Source organism: Balaenoptera musculus, chromosome 3 (genome assembly GCF_009873245.2).
Source record: "Balaenoptera musculus isolate JJ_BM4_2016_0621 chromosome 3, mBalMus1.pri.v3, whole genome shotgun sequence".
NCBI lineage: Eukaryota > Metazoa > Chordata > Mammalia > Artiodactyla > Balaenopteridae > Balaenoptera > Balaenoptera musculus.
This window is the reverse complement of record NC_045787.1, coordinates 106,218,347-106,234,819: the sequence shown is the minus strand read 5'-3', so window position 1 is coordinate 106,234,819 and position 16,473 is coordinate 106,218,347.

The window sequence follows — 16,473 nt, the reverse complement described above, 5'->3', positions numbered from 1 at the left end:
TTATATCTCTGTGGTTATTGGCTGTTTTTTCTCCCTTTCATTCCTTATTTTGTTTATATAGGTCCTCTCTCTTTCCTTCTTAGTGAGCCTGGCTAAAGTTTTATCAATTTCATTTATCTTTTCAAAAAGACAGCTCTTAGTTTCATTGATCTTATCTATTTTTATATCTATTTTATTTCCTATCTGATCTTTATTGTTTCCTTCCTTCTGCTGACATTGGGCTTTGTTTATTCTCCTTTTTCTAATTCCTTTAGGTGGTAGGTTAGGTTGCTTGAGATTCTTCTTGTTTCTTGAGGAAGGCCTGTATTGCTATAAACTCCCCTCTTAGAACTGATTTTGCTGCCTGCCATAGATTTTGGAAAATTGTGTTCCCATTTTCATTTGTCTTAAGATATTTTCTGATTCCCTCTTTGATTTCTTTATTGGCTGATTGGTATTTTAGTAGCATGTTGCTTAGTCTCCACATGTTCGTTCTTTCCCCATTTTTCTTTCTATGATTGATATCAAGTTTCATACCCTTGTGGTCAGAAAAAAAAGCTTGATATAATTTCTATCCTCTTAAATTTGGTGAGACTTGCTTTGTGGCCTAGCATGTGATCTATTCTGGAGAATGTTCCATATGCCTTGCTGTGACGTGGAGTGAGCAAGGCCAAACATCCACTAGGCTTGAGCGGGAGCATGTGCCAAGTGGGTCACAGGAAACCTGGCAGCTGCTCTTTCCTCCCTGTCTTGGGGGAAGCCAGCACATGTGTACTTCTCACCAGCAGAGTCCAGCCTTACCACAGCCCTCTTGTTATTGCCAGAGGTCCTCCAACCAGCCAAGGATGTTTGTCTCCCTTGTGCAGGACCCAGGACTGTGGCCCTCAAACTGTGGCTCTCAGCTTTCACTGCCCAGGGTTGGTATCTGCCTGTATGTTCTCCCTGCTGGGGGCACAGGTCTCAACCTGACTGCTTTTCTTCCCTTCCTACCTGATTACATGTGTATCTTTCTTATATCCTTAGTTGTACAGGAATCCTTCTGTCAGATTCCAGTTAGTTTTCAGTGAGAATTGTTCCACATTGTAGATGTCTTTGTGATGTGTTCCTGGGGGGAGGTGAGCTCCACATCCTCTTACCCTTCCATCTCCAGAATTCTTTGCTTTAGTAAAGGTTTCATTAGGAAAACAAAAAGAAGAGCTGGTAGAATGTTCCTCAAAATACATTAAGCATAAACAAAAGACTAAGATGAATAAATAAAATAAATGCTTCAACTATTTACTTAGTTTAAGTCTCCCTTACTTGTTCTTTATTTAAGCTACAAATTTTAGAACTCTGGTAATTGGAACTATTGACTCTAGCGTTCATCAGATATTTTCTTTTTGGGACGTGATGTAAAAGTTAGGGATGTAACTAATCAGATATACAGATAAAGTTTAAGTTAAGAAACTTAAGTTTTATACATATCTCTGTCATTTGTTTAAACTTGAACTCAACATTATCAAAATGTTTACCAAATGTGTCAGGATTATAAATGCAGTCAAATCTCAAAGTTTGTATTTTGCTCTCATCCCTTTTATTTCCATACAGGAAAAATGCTGTTTAAAAAGCTTTTCAGTTTACATTTCTAAATGACTTTAGAATTTTAAAGACTAGGTAGATAAATTGCTTTAAAGCTATAAAACTTTGCATTCCAGTCCAGAAACCATTTTTATGTATCTGCTTTATGACACAAGCATAGAGTTACAACAAGATCAAATAATGTTACTCTTTTCAAAACTGCTAATGAGTGTAATTGCTATGTTTTTGTCATTTTCTTTCTGTCTCCTGCTTCTTTGTTTCTTACCTTCTTGCTCTCTGTCTCCCAGTTCAGGAAGTAAACACAATTTTGTGACTACTTTCCTGAATCAATTTAAACCTTACCTAGGAATCAAAAGCATGAAACAAAAAACCTAGCAGAAAGTATTTCATTTAACTACTGAACTATTTTATATTTATGGTGATATATTTCTGAATCATATTATACTTGGAAATCTAGTATTTCAGCTCTATGTTACAATTCTTTAATATCATTCCCATTAAAGATAACTGGATAAAAATGGTTAATTTAATAAATTTCCTTAAAACTGCAAGTCACCTATCATGTGTCTTCAAAGTTCGTGAACATTCCTTTGAGGATGATCTAGAGAATATAAACTGAATTAAATACAAAATTTATTTTTAGTTTCCATCAGTCCAGATAATCATTATATGAACCCAGTGTGGAGTCTTTAGCTTTCATCCAATTGCCCTTTTTACAAGAAACAAATAAACCTATAAAGACTAAATTCATTAAATTATTTCAAAATGAGACACATTTTCGCCCAACAATGAAACAAAGTAGTTCTTTAAGGGGAAAAAAATTAAAATCCAAATTTTATTTCTTAAGAACAATGCAAAGGCATTTGATAACTTACAGCTGTTTTATTTTACTATGTGATTTTGTGCAACTTGACATAACTTCTTTAAAACCTAATACCAACAAAATGAGGGAATTGAACTGCATCATATGACTATCAATGATTCAATTATTTGAACTATATCATGTTAGCCAAAACTGCACAAAATAGCAATTAATTTATCTATGAGCTGGGTACTATTATTATCCTTTTCTATAAATTAGAAATCTCAGGATTAAAGAAAATAAATACATTTTGTCCAAGATAACACAACTTGTAACTAACAGAGCCAGATTCACACCTAAGCAATCTGGCATCAGAGCATAAGACTTTTGACTATTATACTATGAATTCAAATATTCCTTCCAGCTCTATGAAACTTTAATTCATATCTATGAAAGTACTTTCAGTTTCTCACAGTTTCTAAAGATTAAATTGGTGCATGAGAAAGGTAAGCCCAACTTCTTGGTAGACAGATGATTTTTTAAGCAACTTTACTGAGATATAATTTATATACCATAAAATTCACCCATGTAAAGTATAAAACTTAGGGATTTTAGTATACTCACAGAATTATGCAAATATTACCACTATCTAAAATTAGAACATTTTCATCAGCTCTGAAAGAAACCCTATACACAATAGTAGTCATTTCCATTTCACTCCCAGCCCCAGGTAACTGCTAATCTACTTTTTGTCTCTATAGATTTTCACATTCTGGACTTCTCTTATAAAGAAATCATATAATCACATTCTCATTTTTTCACTTAGCATAATTTGTCAAAATTCATCCATATTGTATCATATATCAATACTTCATTCCATTTCATTGCCAAATAATATGTCGTGTCTGGATATACCTCATGTGTTTATCCATCCATCCTTTAATGGACAATCTGTGTTGTGTCCACTCTATTATAAATAATGCTGCTATGAATATTAGTGTACAAGTTTTTGTTTGGACATATGTTTTTATGTCTTTTGGGTAGCTAGATTATTCAGAGAATTTTAAGAGAGTGTTCATGATTATAACTTCTATTTTGCTTCTCTATTTGTTGCAAATGGTATAAATAACAATTTCATAAAATAGCACTGTGAAACTTGACTCCTTTTTGTACGTGGCTAGACTTAGATGTCATATATAAAATCTGAGAATCTATGTAGACGAAAAATCATCAGTATCTCAATGATAGTGCAGGGATTTGTTTTTATCATTAAAAGAAAAGAGCAGAGTTCAAAAAAACAAAGCAGGTAAATTAAATTACATGTTCTCCTACCCTTTTTTCATGGGCACTGACTTGGAAATAGGGCCTGGAGCAAGAAACAAGGTTATCATGATATTGGTTGAATTCTATCTCCAAAATATTAATAACTTTATAATGAACAATACAGAAAAACAGAAATAAGTTCAGAAACAGAACATGGCAAATTCAGATTTAAAAATTAATATGTGACAGGACATAAACCGTAGTTAATCTGAGATACAAAGGACTGGGTTAGGTCTGGAGCCCTGGTGTCGGTTTGGCCATTGCCACTAGCACAATGGCTAAGTCCTTCATGCCTCTGGGCTGCAGTTACCTCTTCAAAATGAGGGCACTGGACTAGAAAATTGTTAACTAGTCATGTGCTATTCATATCAAAAACTTTAGAGTAAGGTTTTTCTGAGCCAATATCCAGAATATTAACAGATCTAAACAGAGTTCTTTTTTCTTTTTTAAAGATTTAATTTTATTTATTTTTGGCGGCGTTGGGTCTTCGTTGCTGTGCGCAGGCTTTCTCTAGTTGCGGTGAGCAGGGCGGGTTGGGGGGCTACTCTTTGTTGCGGGGCGGTGGCTTCTCATTGCTGAGCAAGGTGCTGAGGCTTCAGTAGTTGTGGCACGCAGGCTCAGTAGTTGTGGTGCATGTGGAGTGTGCATGGGCTTAGTTCCTCTGCGGCATGTGGTATCTTCTTGGACCAGGGATCGAATCCGCGTCCCCTACATTGACAGGTGGATTAACCACTGCACCACCACGGAAGTCCCAAAACAGAGAGTTCTTTACGCCACTTTAACAAATTTCCTCTCTGTCTCAATAGATAGATAATTTACATATTTATATATAGTTTATTTGAATTCGAACACAAAATCAGAGATTGTTAGAGTTGGAATGAATTTCAGTCATCATTTGGTGAATGATGCAATACTCTCATTTAAGACATTGTGAAAAAACCGGTTATGACCTGTGGAAGAACACATCATAGTGACTGGGGATCCAAGATTGGCCAGGGCGCTTGACTCTTTCAACTCTGTCATGCCACTTTCCCTAATGATTCCTGGGAACCCACTGATGCAAACTGTCTGTAGCTGCAATCCTGTCTCCATGGCAGAAAAGAGGGTTTACTTTTCCAAAACAGAAACAAAAAATCATTCATTAACTCCCTATAAAGAACAAAAAATTACTGACAGACACTAAGGTTTCAAGTAAAGGTTATCACTTGTTAAATTCTTCCTTTTTTCATAGCACCTGCAATATCAGACAATGCATAATTTTGAATGGAAGAACTGATTCCTTTTCAAACCACGCATATTGTGCAGAGAGGTTGATGTCAACATCTATGAATGTGTTTTTTCTTCCTTCCTAGAAAGTCTCGGATATGCTCCCTATTGATGCTACTGCTATTTTCTTCAGTAGCAGTAACACATTATTTGACTTTTAGTAGTTGCCTTCTAATTATTCTCTGCCATGTCATATTGCATATTTCCTTCATAACAAGTTTCACAGTCTGTAATGATCATAGCTATTTATGTGTTTACTTTTTTGTGTGTTTACAATCTGCCCTCTTCAACTAAACTGTTAGTTCTTTGGGTGGCAGAAATCCTGCTTGTCTTATTCATTGGGTACCAACAATGCTTAACACATTTCCTGATCCTTGGTCAATGGTGTTTGCTGAATGAAAAAAATGACATTATATCAGTAAAGAGTGTGCATAGCAAGAAGAGAGGAAGTCTATAAATTTCTGCATTTCGGCTAAAGTCTGAATATTTGTAGACATGAATACACATCCAAATGTTTCAGATGTTTATATTTTAGCCCACAGTGAAATGAGGTACATTCATAACACTAACCTCTGTACTTAAATATGGTGCTGTCACATTATGACTAAGGTTATTGACAGTGACAACTAGTAGAACTTTAATGTCTAATGTATAAAACGTATATTTATTTACTTGTATAGTGCAAAGAATATAACTTTGGAGTTACACAGGCCTGTGTTCAAATTTGCCTTTGCCACTTTCAAACTTTGTGATCTTGGGTGAGTAAATGCACCTCCAGTAGTCTGTATTTTACCAACCTTATATCTGGATTTTATACCTTATATCAAATATAGATATAAGGTATAAGATTTTCTCTAAGTTCCTGATACAATATGAAAATATACAGTCTGTTGGTGATTCTCTTCATTTACTGCCGGCAGTTAGCTTTAATAGTGTTACAAAGTTAGTGATACTCAGCATTGAATACAGTTGGTATTTGACAAACGTCTTTATTTTTCTTATTACTGATCTGTGGCAACCTAAAAGATTCACATTCTATGAATGAAAAGTGATCATGCCAAGCTGGTCATTCTGTGATCATATGGCTTCAGAGAGCCCTGCATTCAGGTATCTAAATTAGTCTTTATGGAGTTTCTTCTGCTCTGTTGGCAAGGACTCCCCGTGGACATGGAGGACCTTGGCGGTGCTATTATCTTTTGCCAACCTTCGTCGAGCCCAGCAGAGTGGGTTTGAAGGTAATGCAGCCATGATGATAAGATACTGGCTTGGTTTCAGACCTCTATTATCAGCCTCACTGGTTTTCATGTTTTGCCAAATACAGCATAAGAAGTGAGAGAGGTAGTGTGTGCCCCAGAACATGTTCAAACACAAGCCGCACAGTAAATTGGAAGAGTGCAATACAGACAGGATTCAGCCTTACTGCTTTGCTTTTAAACTCAAAGCACATTATGAGTAGTGACAAATGCTCTGCAGTTGTTTCCTATAGGTGTTTTATTTTCTTTTTTGGAAGTGGTGATATTGCTAGCTGATCTTCAGATGCTGCATATGGTAAGAAAATACTAATCAGAAGCATACAAGGTAAGGCTCCTGTAAGGCTAAGAATTTTGTTATTTCTGACAGCTCTTATTACTTAAAAATTTCTGAGAAAGTTTATAATGTAGTACCTTGCCAGATTCTCTGAAATATAATCTTTTGAAGTCTTTTTGCTTTTCTAAGGAGCTTGCTGATCCTTTGCTAAGGAGAGTGGTGACAGACACCTCTCTGTTATTCTTCAGTGCTATCTCACTAACTCCGATCAAACTGAGTCACTTTGGTTTTTATCTGCTAGATGATGTCACTGAAAGTCGGTTGGCCAGGATGGTAGAGAGAGCCCTGCATTCTGGGACAATTTTCAATTTCCTATTCCCTGTCAGTCCTAACAGCCCATTCACCATTCATACATTTATTCCTAGACAATAAATTGAGTACCCAATAATAGCGTCACAGTTCTTTGTTATAGATTCTTAAGACTATTAGTGTAGTAGGAAAATGAGAAGGAATCACAATATAGGTGATAAATGTCGCAGGAGGTAGAGGAAGGTAAGCGGTAAGCACGGGGCATAACGGAAGAAATCACCTCCATTTGCCTGGGCAAGGGGTAGTTTCACCGAGGCTTCATATAGGATGTGAAAAAATAGCAGGAGCTCTTGGATGAGGGCCAAGAACTCAGGCATTACTGAGGCCCACACCCCAAAAGCTTCCTCTAGGAGAAGATGAAGACCTTGGGCACACCAAGTTGTGTGCTGGATACAGCTAACATTACAGGTTAAAGAGAGCCAACTGTTCAAATCTGAAGAATTTTGCAAGCTGATTGATAAACATAGCCATTACTAAATAGCACATTATATAAACTTACAATCAAAGAAATTATACTAAAAACAAACATAATATTCAAACCTTATTACTTCCCAATTATTTTACTACATCTTACTCTTAGGTGTGCTTTTGAGGTAATGTCTACTGTACCTGAAAAGTAGAAATACTAAATAATTGTGTGCTCCTGTGCATTTCTTTCCAAATCCTCATGTAGTGACATCATGTTGGTAGCTTGAAATTGGCCATGGTGGGAGAACCGATGCGAGGAAAAATCAGCAAATGCTACAGATCACGTTTTTATTTATTGTTTTGTTGATTGAGCTTAAGAAAGTTGGAGATGGGTAAAATGTTAATAGTGCAGATTATACTTAATGTATGTCATAGTTCTAGCTGTTTCACTGTGACTAGCACCCCAAAATTGAGGTCGTATACTTCCAGTGTTAGAAAACTTACATGATTCAGCAAAGAAGTTGCTATGTTATTGACTAACGAGTGAAGTTCCAACATGACATTACTGTTTGTGTTCATCTTAATCATCAATGTAAATGAAAATACCATTAACATTCACATCAGAGCTGTAGTTGTTTATCAACTGCCACCATAGCATGGATCCAGACACAGCAGTTCAGCAAAAATCAACAGAAGCAGACTATGAGAATCAGTCAGCTATACTGAATTTACAAGGTACAGTATTGCATTTAAAAAATTATTTGTAGACTGTATGCTGTGCCTCAGTAAAATATAACAAATTTATGTATATATGTATACATGCACACACGTATGTATATGTCTGTGTGTACATTATTCACATGCATACTTTTTTTTCCTCATGGAGAGCAGGTTGTCAAACATTTACAGGCTCACTACTGTGCACACATATAACTGTGCCCAGACACCAGACAGAAAGTTTTGCTACACCGAAGGGAGCCTTTTAATGACTTAAGGCAGGAAGTTACATGATTACATCTGCATTTTGGAAAAAATCCACTTAGCTAAAGGAATAAAGACAAGGAAACAATTTAGGAGATAATTGATTTAGTTCAGGTAATAAATATTGACAGCCTAGTTTAAACCAGAAAAAAGGAAAGGATAGATCTGAGAGACACATTCCAGTTAGAGTTGTAAAAACATAGCGGCTGATTAGCTATGAGAGAGGAGCAATGGGAAGATCAGCTCAGATGTATGACTCAGAAGAATAGCTAGAGACCAAAGCAAATAAGTAGATTAAGTAATAATTGAAAAAACCACATCCACATAAATTTAGGGTAAGGATTTAGGAGCTTAGTTTAGGACCAAGTTTGAAATTCTTAGATATTTAGGCAGAGTCTTCTAGCACATAGTTGAAGGTGAGAATCTAAATGACAGAAAAGGAATCTGGTTTGAGTTAGAAATTTTGGAGACTTAGAAAATAGATGGTTAAGGAAGTCATGAGTTATAGAGGGAGGCATGAAAGAGAATATATACCACAAACACAAAGAGGGAAGGGAGACAAGATTCAAACCTTGGAACCATCCATATTTAATGGTGAGATAAGAAAGGCCCTTGATAATGGAGATGAAAAAGAATTAAGATTAGAAGAGAATCAGGAGAGAGTGGTGACTCAGAAACCAAAGTTCGGAAAAGGCACTATCAGAAGAATCAAATGCACTGGAGAGTCACACAAACACACACACACACACACACACACTCACACACAAGAAAATCAAAACAGATTTATTGAGGGTAATGGGCTGAAGTGAGAGTATCTGCTGTGCCAACTGTAGAAGGATCCTGTTTTGGTTATTAATTGCTGCATAACAAAGTAACCGCCAATTAGGAGCTTAAAACAACCACAATTCACTATTTTTCATGATTCTGAGGAGTGACTGAGTTCAATCGGGCAGTTCTTTTGCTCTACATGGAATCTGCTGGAAAGCCCAAGATGACCTCACTCACATGTCTATTGCCTCAACGGAGCTGGCTGAAATGGCTGGAGGCCATCTGGACCTCTTTCTCTCCCTTTGGAATCTCTCATCTTCCAGGAACAGTCAGACTTCTCTAAATGGCAGCCAGTTTTTGAGATAGCAAAAGGGAAGCCTACAAGGTCTCTCAAAGTCTGGGCTCAGAAATCCCAGAATCTCCCTTCACCCTCATACTACTGATCAAAGCAAATCACTAGGCTAGTCTAGGTTTAAAGGGTGAGACATACACCTCACTGCTTGGTGGAAGGAGTAGCATGTGTGAACAGGGATAAGAGAAATTGTTCGGGACTCTCTTTGTAGAAAATTACTCCATGTGTTCTTCCTTTGTGCCACGTGAGTATCTTTAAGTATCCCATTCTTAATTAAGTCCAAGAAGCTCCAGGATTAACATGATGCTCCACAGCTCCCAATGACATAAAACAAAAACAAAGACTCTGTATTTAAGATCCACAAATGAGCTCCCACCCACGTGCAAGTATCAGGAGAGAAAGAAAAGCATACCTATACCTAATGGCAAGATTTGGATTAGAATGTGGGAATGGGGCCAAGGTAAAATGAACGCACCACAGATTGTTATCTATATAAAGCTGCAAAAAAACCAAACAGAGCTTACTAACTTTCCCACCCAAGAATCTGAGTACAAAAGTCCTAACAGCTTCATTCCACTTCTTTTCTTCAGCACCCAGACGTCTTTAGATCTCTTGTGGCCATGAAGTATCAAATATCATGAAAAGGGGAGGGGGGACTTTATGTATTAACAACAGACTCTTTGTTCACATTGACTGTGCCAGAGCAATATCTTAGAATGCAGAGAAATACTGTAAACAGGGCAACATTTTGCAAGATAAGTTTTCAGGAAATATGCTGGCCTCCTGACACATCTCTATGGCACATCACATAGCCTAGTTTGAGTAGCTGAGTCTTCTTGCTGACCTTACATACACAGATGGCCAGACTTTTGTATTATTTTTCATGCATTTCTAAAGTAAAGTAAGCTCTGATTCTCTAGTTAGATAATTGAAGCACTGTTTTATTTTCAATTTTTTCTTTCAAATATACACACATAAGCTGATTTTATTATTTTAGAATTATGTCCGAGGACTACTAATTTCCATAACAATAAAACAAGCCCACAATACAAACGATTTTTTTGTGTAAGTACTACATAATGTATGAATGCAAACAGATTGAAATTCATGATAAAATGTTTGATACAGTCTAGCTAGCTGTGAAATTTTGAGCCAGTAATTTTAGGATTATTTTCTAGGACTAATAAAAGTTTACACAAAAGTACTATTTATACATTATACTAACAAATCAATATCAATGTTTCTATTTGTAACTCAATTTTACTGAAAAGAGAACTATACTGGCTTCTGGTCTAATCTAGTCTAGCTAGAAGTGAAAGCTTGAACAAGCAATTTTACTGCTTTGGAATTCATTATTATAATTTTCCATTGTTGAAACAAGGGAATAGAACTAGATTATTCCAATGGTCCATCTGCAGCTTAAAAACTCTATCACTCCTTCATTCTGAAAATGAGTTAGAAGTTACCAACAAAAATCAGTACAATTCTACAATTTATGCAGCTAAATCATTTCATAGGCCTCAGAGGGTCAAAATGTCAGCATTAGAAGATTGGAATCTAGATCTTGAGTTGCAGTGTCAGGGGCAGCGCTTCCACACACGGCCTGACCCACTGAGCTGAGGTGTCAGCGCAGCCATTTCTCACTAGGCACTCGAATCTGAACTGTCGTGTGCGAGGCCTCTGCATGAGTCACCCTGTGAACAAGTGAAACTAGACGAAGCACAAAGGAAAAGAAAAAAAAAAAAAAACAAGCTGCAAATGCTCTGAAAAAAATGCCTCTGTACCTCTAGCTCTTGCAGAGGTTGGGTCTTCAGTGGAGTCTCCTACTGCAGGGGGACCTTCAAGACGGTGGAGGAGTAAGATGTAGAGATCACATTTCTCCCCACAAACACATCAAAAATACATCTACATGTGGAACAACTCCTACAGAAAACCTACTGAATGCTGGCAGAAGACCTCAGACATCCCAAAAGGCAAGAAAATCCCCACGTACCTGGCTGTGTAGCTGACAGGGTCTTGGTGCTTGGGCCTGGTGTCAGGCCTAAGCCCCCAAGGTGGGAGAGCCAAGTTCAGGACATTGGACCACCAGAGACCTCCCAGCCCCATGTAATATCAATCGGTGCGAGCTCTCCCAGAGATCTCTGTCTCAACACTAAGACCCAGCTTCACCCAACAGCCAGCAAGCTCCAGTGCTGGATGCCCCATGCCAAACAACTAGCAAGAAAGGAACACAACACCACTAATTAGCAGAGAGGCTGCCTAAAATCACAGTAAGTTCACAGACACCCCAAAACACACCACTGGACATGGCCCTGCCCACCAGAAAGACAAGATCCAGCCCCACCCACCAGAACACAGGCACTAGTCCCCTCCACCAGGAAGCCTACACAAGCCACCAAAACAACCTCATCCACTGGGGGCAGACACCAAAAACAACAGGAGCTACGAACCTGCAGCCTGCGAAAGGAGACCCCAAACACAGTAAGTTAAGCAAAATGAGAAGACAGAGAAACACACACAGATGAAGGAGCAAGGCAAAAACCCACCAGACCTAACAAATGAAGAGGAAATAGGCAGTCTACCTGAAAAAGAATTCAAAATAATGATAGAAGAGATGATCCAAAATCTTGGAAATAGAATGGAGAAAAGAGAAGAAACGTTTAACAAGGACCTAGAAGAACTAAAGAGCAAACAAACAATGATGAACAACACAATAAATGAAATTTAAAATACTCTAGAAGGAATCAATAGCACAATAACTGAGGCAGAAGAACGGATAAGTGACCTGGAAGATAAAGTAGTGGAAATAACTACCACAGAGCAGAATAAAGATAAAAGAATGAGAAGAATTGAGGACGGTCTCAGAGACTTCTGGGACAATATTAAATGCACCAACATTCAAATTATAAGGGTCTCAGAAGAAGAAGAGAAAAAGAAAGGGACTGAGAAAATATATGAAGAGATTATAGTTGAAAACTTCGCTAACATGGGAAAGGAAATAGTCAATAAAGCCCAGGAAGCACAAAGACTCCCATACAGGAAAATCCAAGGAGAAACACGCCAAGACACATATTAATCAAACTATCAAAAATTAAATACAAAGAAAAAATATTAAAAGCAGCAAGGGAAAAGCAACAAATAACATACAAGGGAATCCCCATAAGGTTAACAGCTGGTCTTTCAGCAGAAACTCTGCAAGCTAGAAAACTATAAGACACTAATGAAAGAAATTAAAGATGATACAAACAGATGGAGAGATATACAATGCTCTTGGATTGGAAGAATCAACATTGTGAAAATGAGTATACTACCCAAAGCAATCTACAGATTCAATGCAATCCCTATCAAACTACCAATGGCATTTTTCACAGAACTAGAACAAAAAATTTCACAATTTGTATGGAAACACAAAAGACCCTGAATAGGGAAAGCAATCTTGAGAAAGAAAAATGGAGCTGGAGGAATCAGGCTCCCTGACTTCAGATTATACTACAAAGCTACAGTAATCAAGACAGTATGGTACTGGCACAAAAACAGAAATATAGATCAATGCAACAGGGTAGAAAGTCCGGAGATAAACCCACGCACATATGGTCACCTTATTTTTGATAAAGGAGGCAAGAATACACAATGGAGAAAAGACAGCCTCTTCACTAAGTGGTGCTGGGATAACTGGACAGCTACATTTAAAAGAATGAAATTAGAACACTCCCTAACACCATACACAAAAATAAACTCAAAATGGATTAAAGACCTAAATGTAAGGCCAGACACTATCAAACTTTTAGAAAAAAACATAGGCAGAACACTCCATTACATAAATCACAGCAAGATCCTTTTTGAGCGACCTCTTAGAGAAATGGAAATAAAAACAAAAATAAACAAATGGGACCTAATGAAACTTAAATGCTTTTGCACAGCAAAGAAACCATAAACAAGACGAAAAGACAACCCTCAGAACGGGAGAAAATATTTGCAAATGAAACAACTGACAAAGGATTAATCTCCAAAATATACAAGCAGCTCATGCAGGTCAATATCAAAAAAACAAACAACCCAATCCAAAAATGCGCAGAAGACCTAAATAGACATTTCTCCAAAGAAGATACACAGATTGCCAACAAACACATGAAAGGATGCTCAGCATCAGTAACCATTAGAGAAATGCAAATCAAAACTACAACGAGGTATCACCTCACACTGGTCAGAATGGCCATCATAAAAAATCTACAAATAATAAATGCTGGAGAGGGTGTGGAGAAAAGGGAACCCTCCTGCTCTGTTGGTGGGAATGTAAATTGATACAGCCACTATGGAGAACAGTATGGAGGTTCCTTAAAAAACTAAAAATAGAACTACCATATGATCCAGCAATCCCCCTACTGGGCATATACCCTGAGAAAACCATAATTCAAAAAGAAACATGTACCTCAATGTTCATTGCAGCAGCCAGGACATGGAAGCTACCTAAGTGTCCATCAAGAGATGAATGGATAAAGAAGATGTGGCACATATATACAATGAAATATTACTCAGCCATAAAAAGAAATGAAATTAAACTGTTTGTAGTGATGTGATGGACCTAGAATCTGTCATACAGAGTGAAGTAAGTCAGAAAGAGAAAAACAAATACCGTATGCTAACACATGTATATCAATCTAAAAAAAAAAAAAAAAATGGTTCTGATGAACCTAGGGGCAGGACAGGAATAAAGACGCAGATGTAGAGAATGGACTTGAGGACACAGGGAGGAAGCAGGGTAAGCTGGGACGAAGTGAGAGAGTAGCATTGACATATATATACACTACCAGATATAAAATAGATAGCTAGTGGGAAGCAGCTTCGTAGAACAGGGAGAACAGCTCAGTGTTTTGTGACCACCTAGAGGGGTGGGATAGAGAAGGTGGGAGGGAGATGCAAGAGGAAGGGGATATGGGAATATATGTATATGTATAGCTGATTCACTTTGTTATACAGCAGAAACTAACACAACATTGTAAAGCAATTATCCTCCAATAAAGGTATTAGGAAAAAAAAAGAAGATTGGAACTAAGTCCTAATGAATCTTCCCTTGTTACTCTGAGACATCTCAGTTTTTCACCTAGGAATATTAAATGGCAAACTAACTATCCAACCTTTTAAGTGGAAAGGATGAGAAATAATGAGTTTCCAGAGGCAATGTTTCCACCACAGTCACACTTCAGCTTCTTACAAAGCCAAATTATTGTAAATTTAAAAGTGCAGTGTTGCTCTCTAAGTTTAGCTTCGTTTTCATTTTCTACAAAGATTTATTTTTATTCTCATTGATGCTGATGGCTTTTGCCATTTTGTGACCACTATCAACATAATTTTTTTAATGAGTCTGTAGAACAAAAAGGTGTGTTCAGAGACTGACAAAAGAAAGCAAAGAACTGGCCATGGAAAGGAGGAGGCCTTCTGTTGGAGAGCCTCCAAATCTGAACCAATCTGGTTACGGTAGTCTGGAGACTAATAGCATTGATGGACTTTGGAATCACACAGATCAAGGTTTGAATTCCAGCTAAACCACTTTATTACCTTCATGCTCTTGGGAGAATTACCTTATAATTCTAAACCTCAATTTCTTCTTGGAATAATATTAGCAGCCGTATCACAGTATCATATTAGTGGGAAAGTACATTGCAGGAGCCTAGCACTGAGCTTGAGGCATAGGACATGCTCAAATATTTATTATTACCATTACCATCATCATCATCATCACCATCTCATCATCATCATCAAAGTCAGGATCCAATGGATCTTTCATTAAAAAGCCAAATATAAAATATCATGAATGCTAATAATATATCTGTACACTTATCATCATAAAAATCATTACTTTTATTTTGTATTACTTTATTTTATTGTGGCAGGAGCACTTAACATGGGATATACCCTCTTAACAAACTTTTTAATGTACAATACATTATTGTTAATTATGGGTACAACGGTGTACAACAAATCACTAGAGCTTATTCATCTTGCTTGGCTAACACTTTATGTTGTTTAATCAATAACTCCCCATTGCCCTTTCCCCCCAAACCCTGGTAACCACAGTTCTACTCTTTAATTCTATGCATTTTTATTTAACGTAGTCAAATTTTAGATACCTCATGTAAGTGAATCATGCAGTATCTGTTTTTCTCTGTCTGGTTTATTTCACTTGGCATAATGTCCTCAAGGTTCATCGATGTTTTTACATATGGCAAGATTTCCTTCTTTTTTAAGCTGAATAGTATTCCATTTTATATATATATACCACACATTCTTTATCCATTCATCTGGCAATGGACACTTAGGTTGGTTCCACATCCTGGCTATTTGGAATAGTGCTGCAATGTATATGGGAGTGCAGGTATTTCTTTTGCATCCTCATTTCAATTCTTTTGCATAAACACCCAGAAGTGGGTTTGCTAGATCATAGAGCAAAAATATAGGTCACAAAACTGCCAGAATAATGCCTATAACCAACCCAGGATTTTTATTCAGAATATATAAACAACCTCTATTGATCAATAAAAACAGTTACCAAACAGAAAGTGTTTGAAAAATGCCATCACAGAAGAATAAATGCAAATAAGTCTAAACCTATGTAAAGAAGCTCAATGCATGAATATCAGAGAAAATAACTTTAAATCCATAATAATATAAAATTTTATATTTAGCAATTTAATAACTAAAATTAAATTAAAATCTACCAATACTAAATGTATAAGGGTATGAAATAACTAGAAGTTTCATTCTACCACTAGTGGGAATGTAACTGATACAGTCACATGGTTTCTTTTTTTTTTTCTTGGCAATTCCAATAAAGATGAACTTGCATGCACATTGGTGGTTATTCATTAGGGTTCTCAGGAAAGCTACCCACTGGAATTCAAAAGCAATATTTTGTAATGTAAGCAATTAATACATATAGTTTAATTTTATTATTTTTTAAATGAAATGATTCATTTTACTCAATTTTATCTTGACTATATATCACAATAAAAATATTCAAGAAAAAACAAAACAAAAATTAAAATAAAAAATAAAAATCATTACTAATGACATGTTTGCCTGTGGATGTGAAATAATGCAAAGATATCAGGCTTAAATTCTA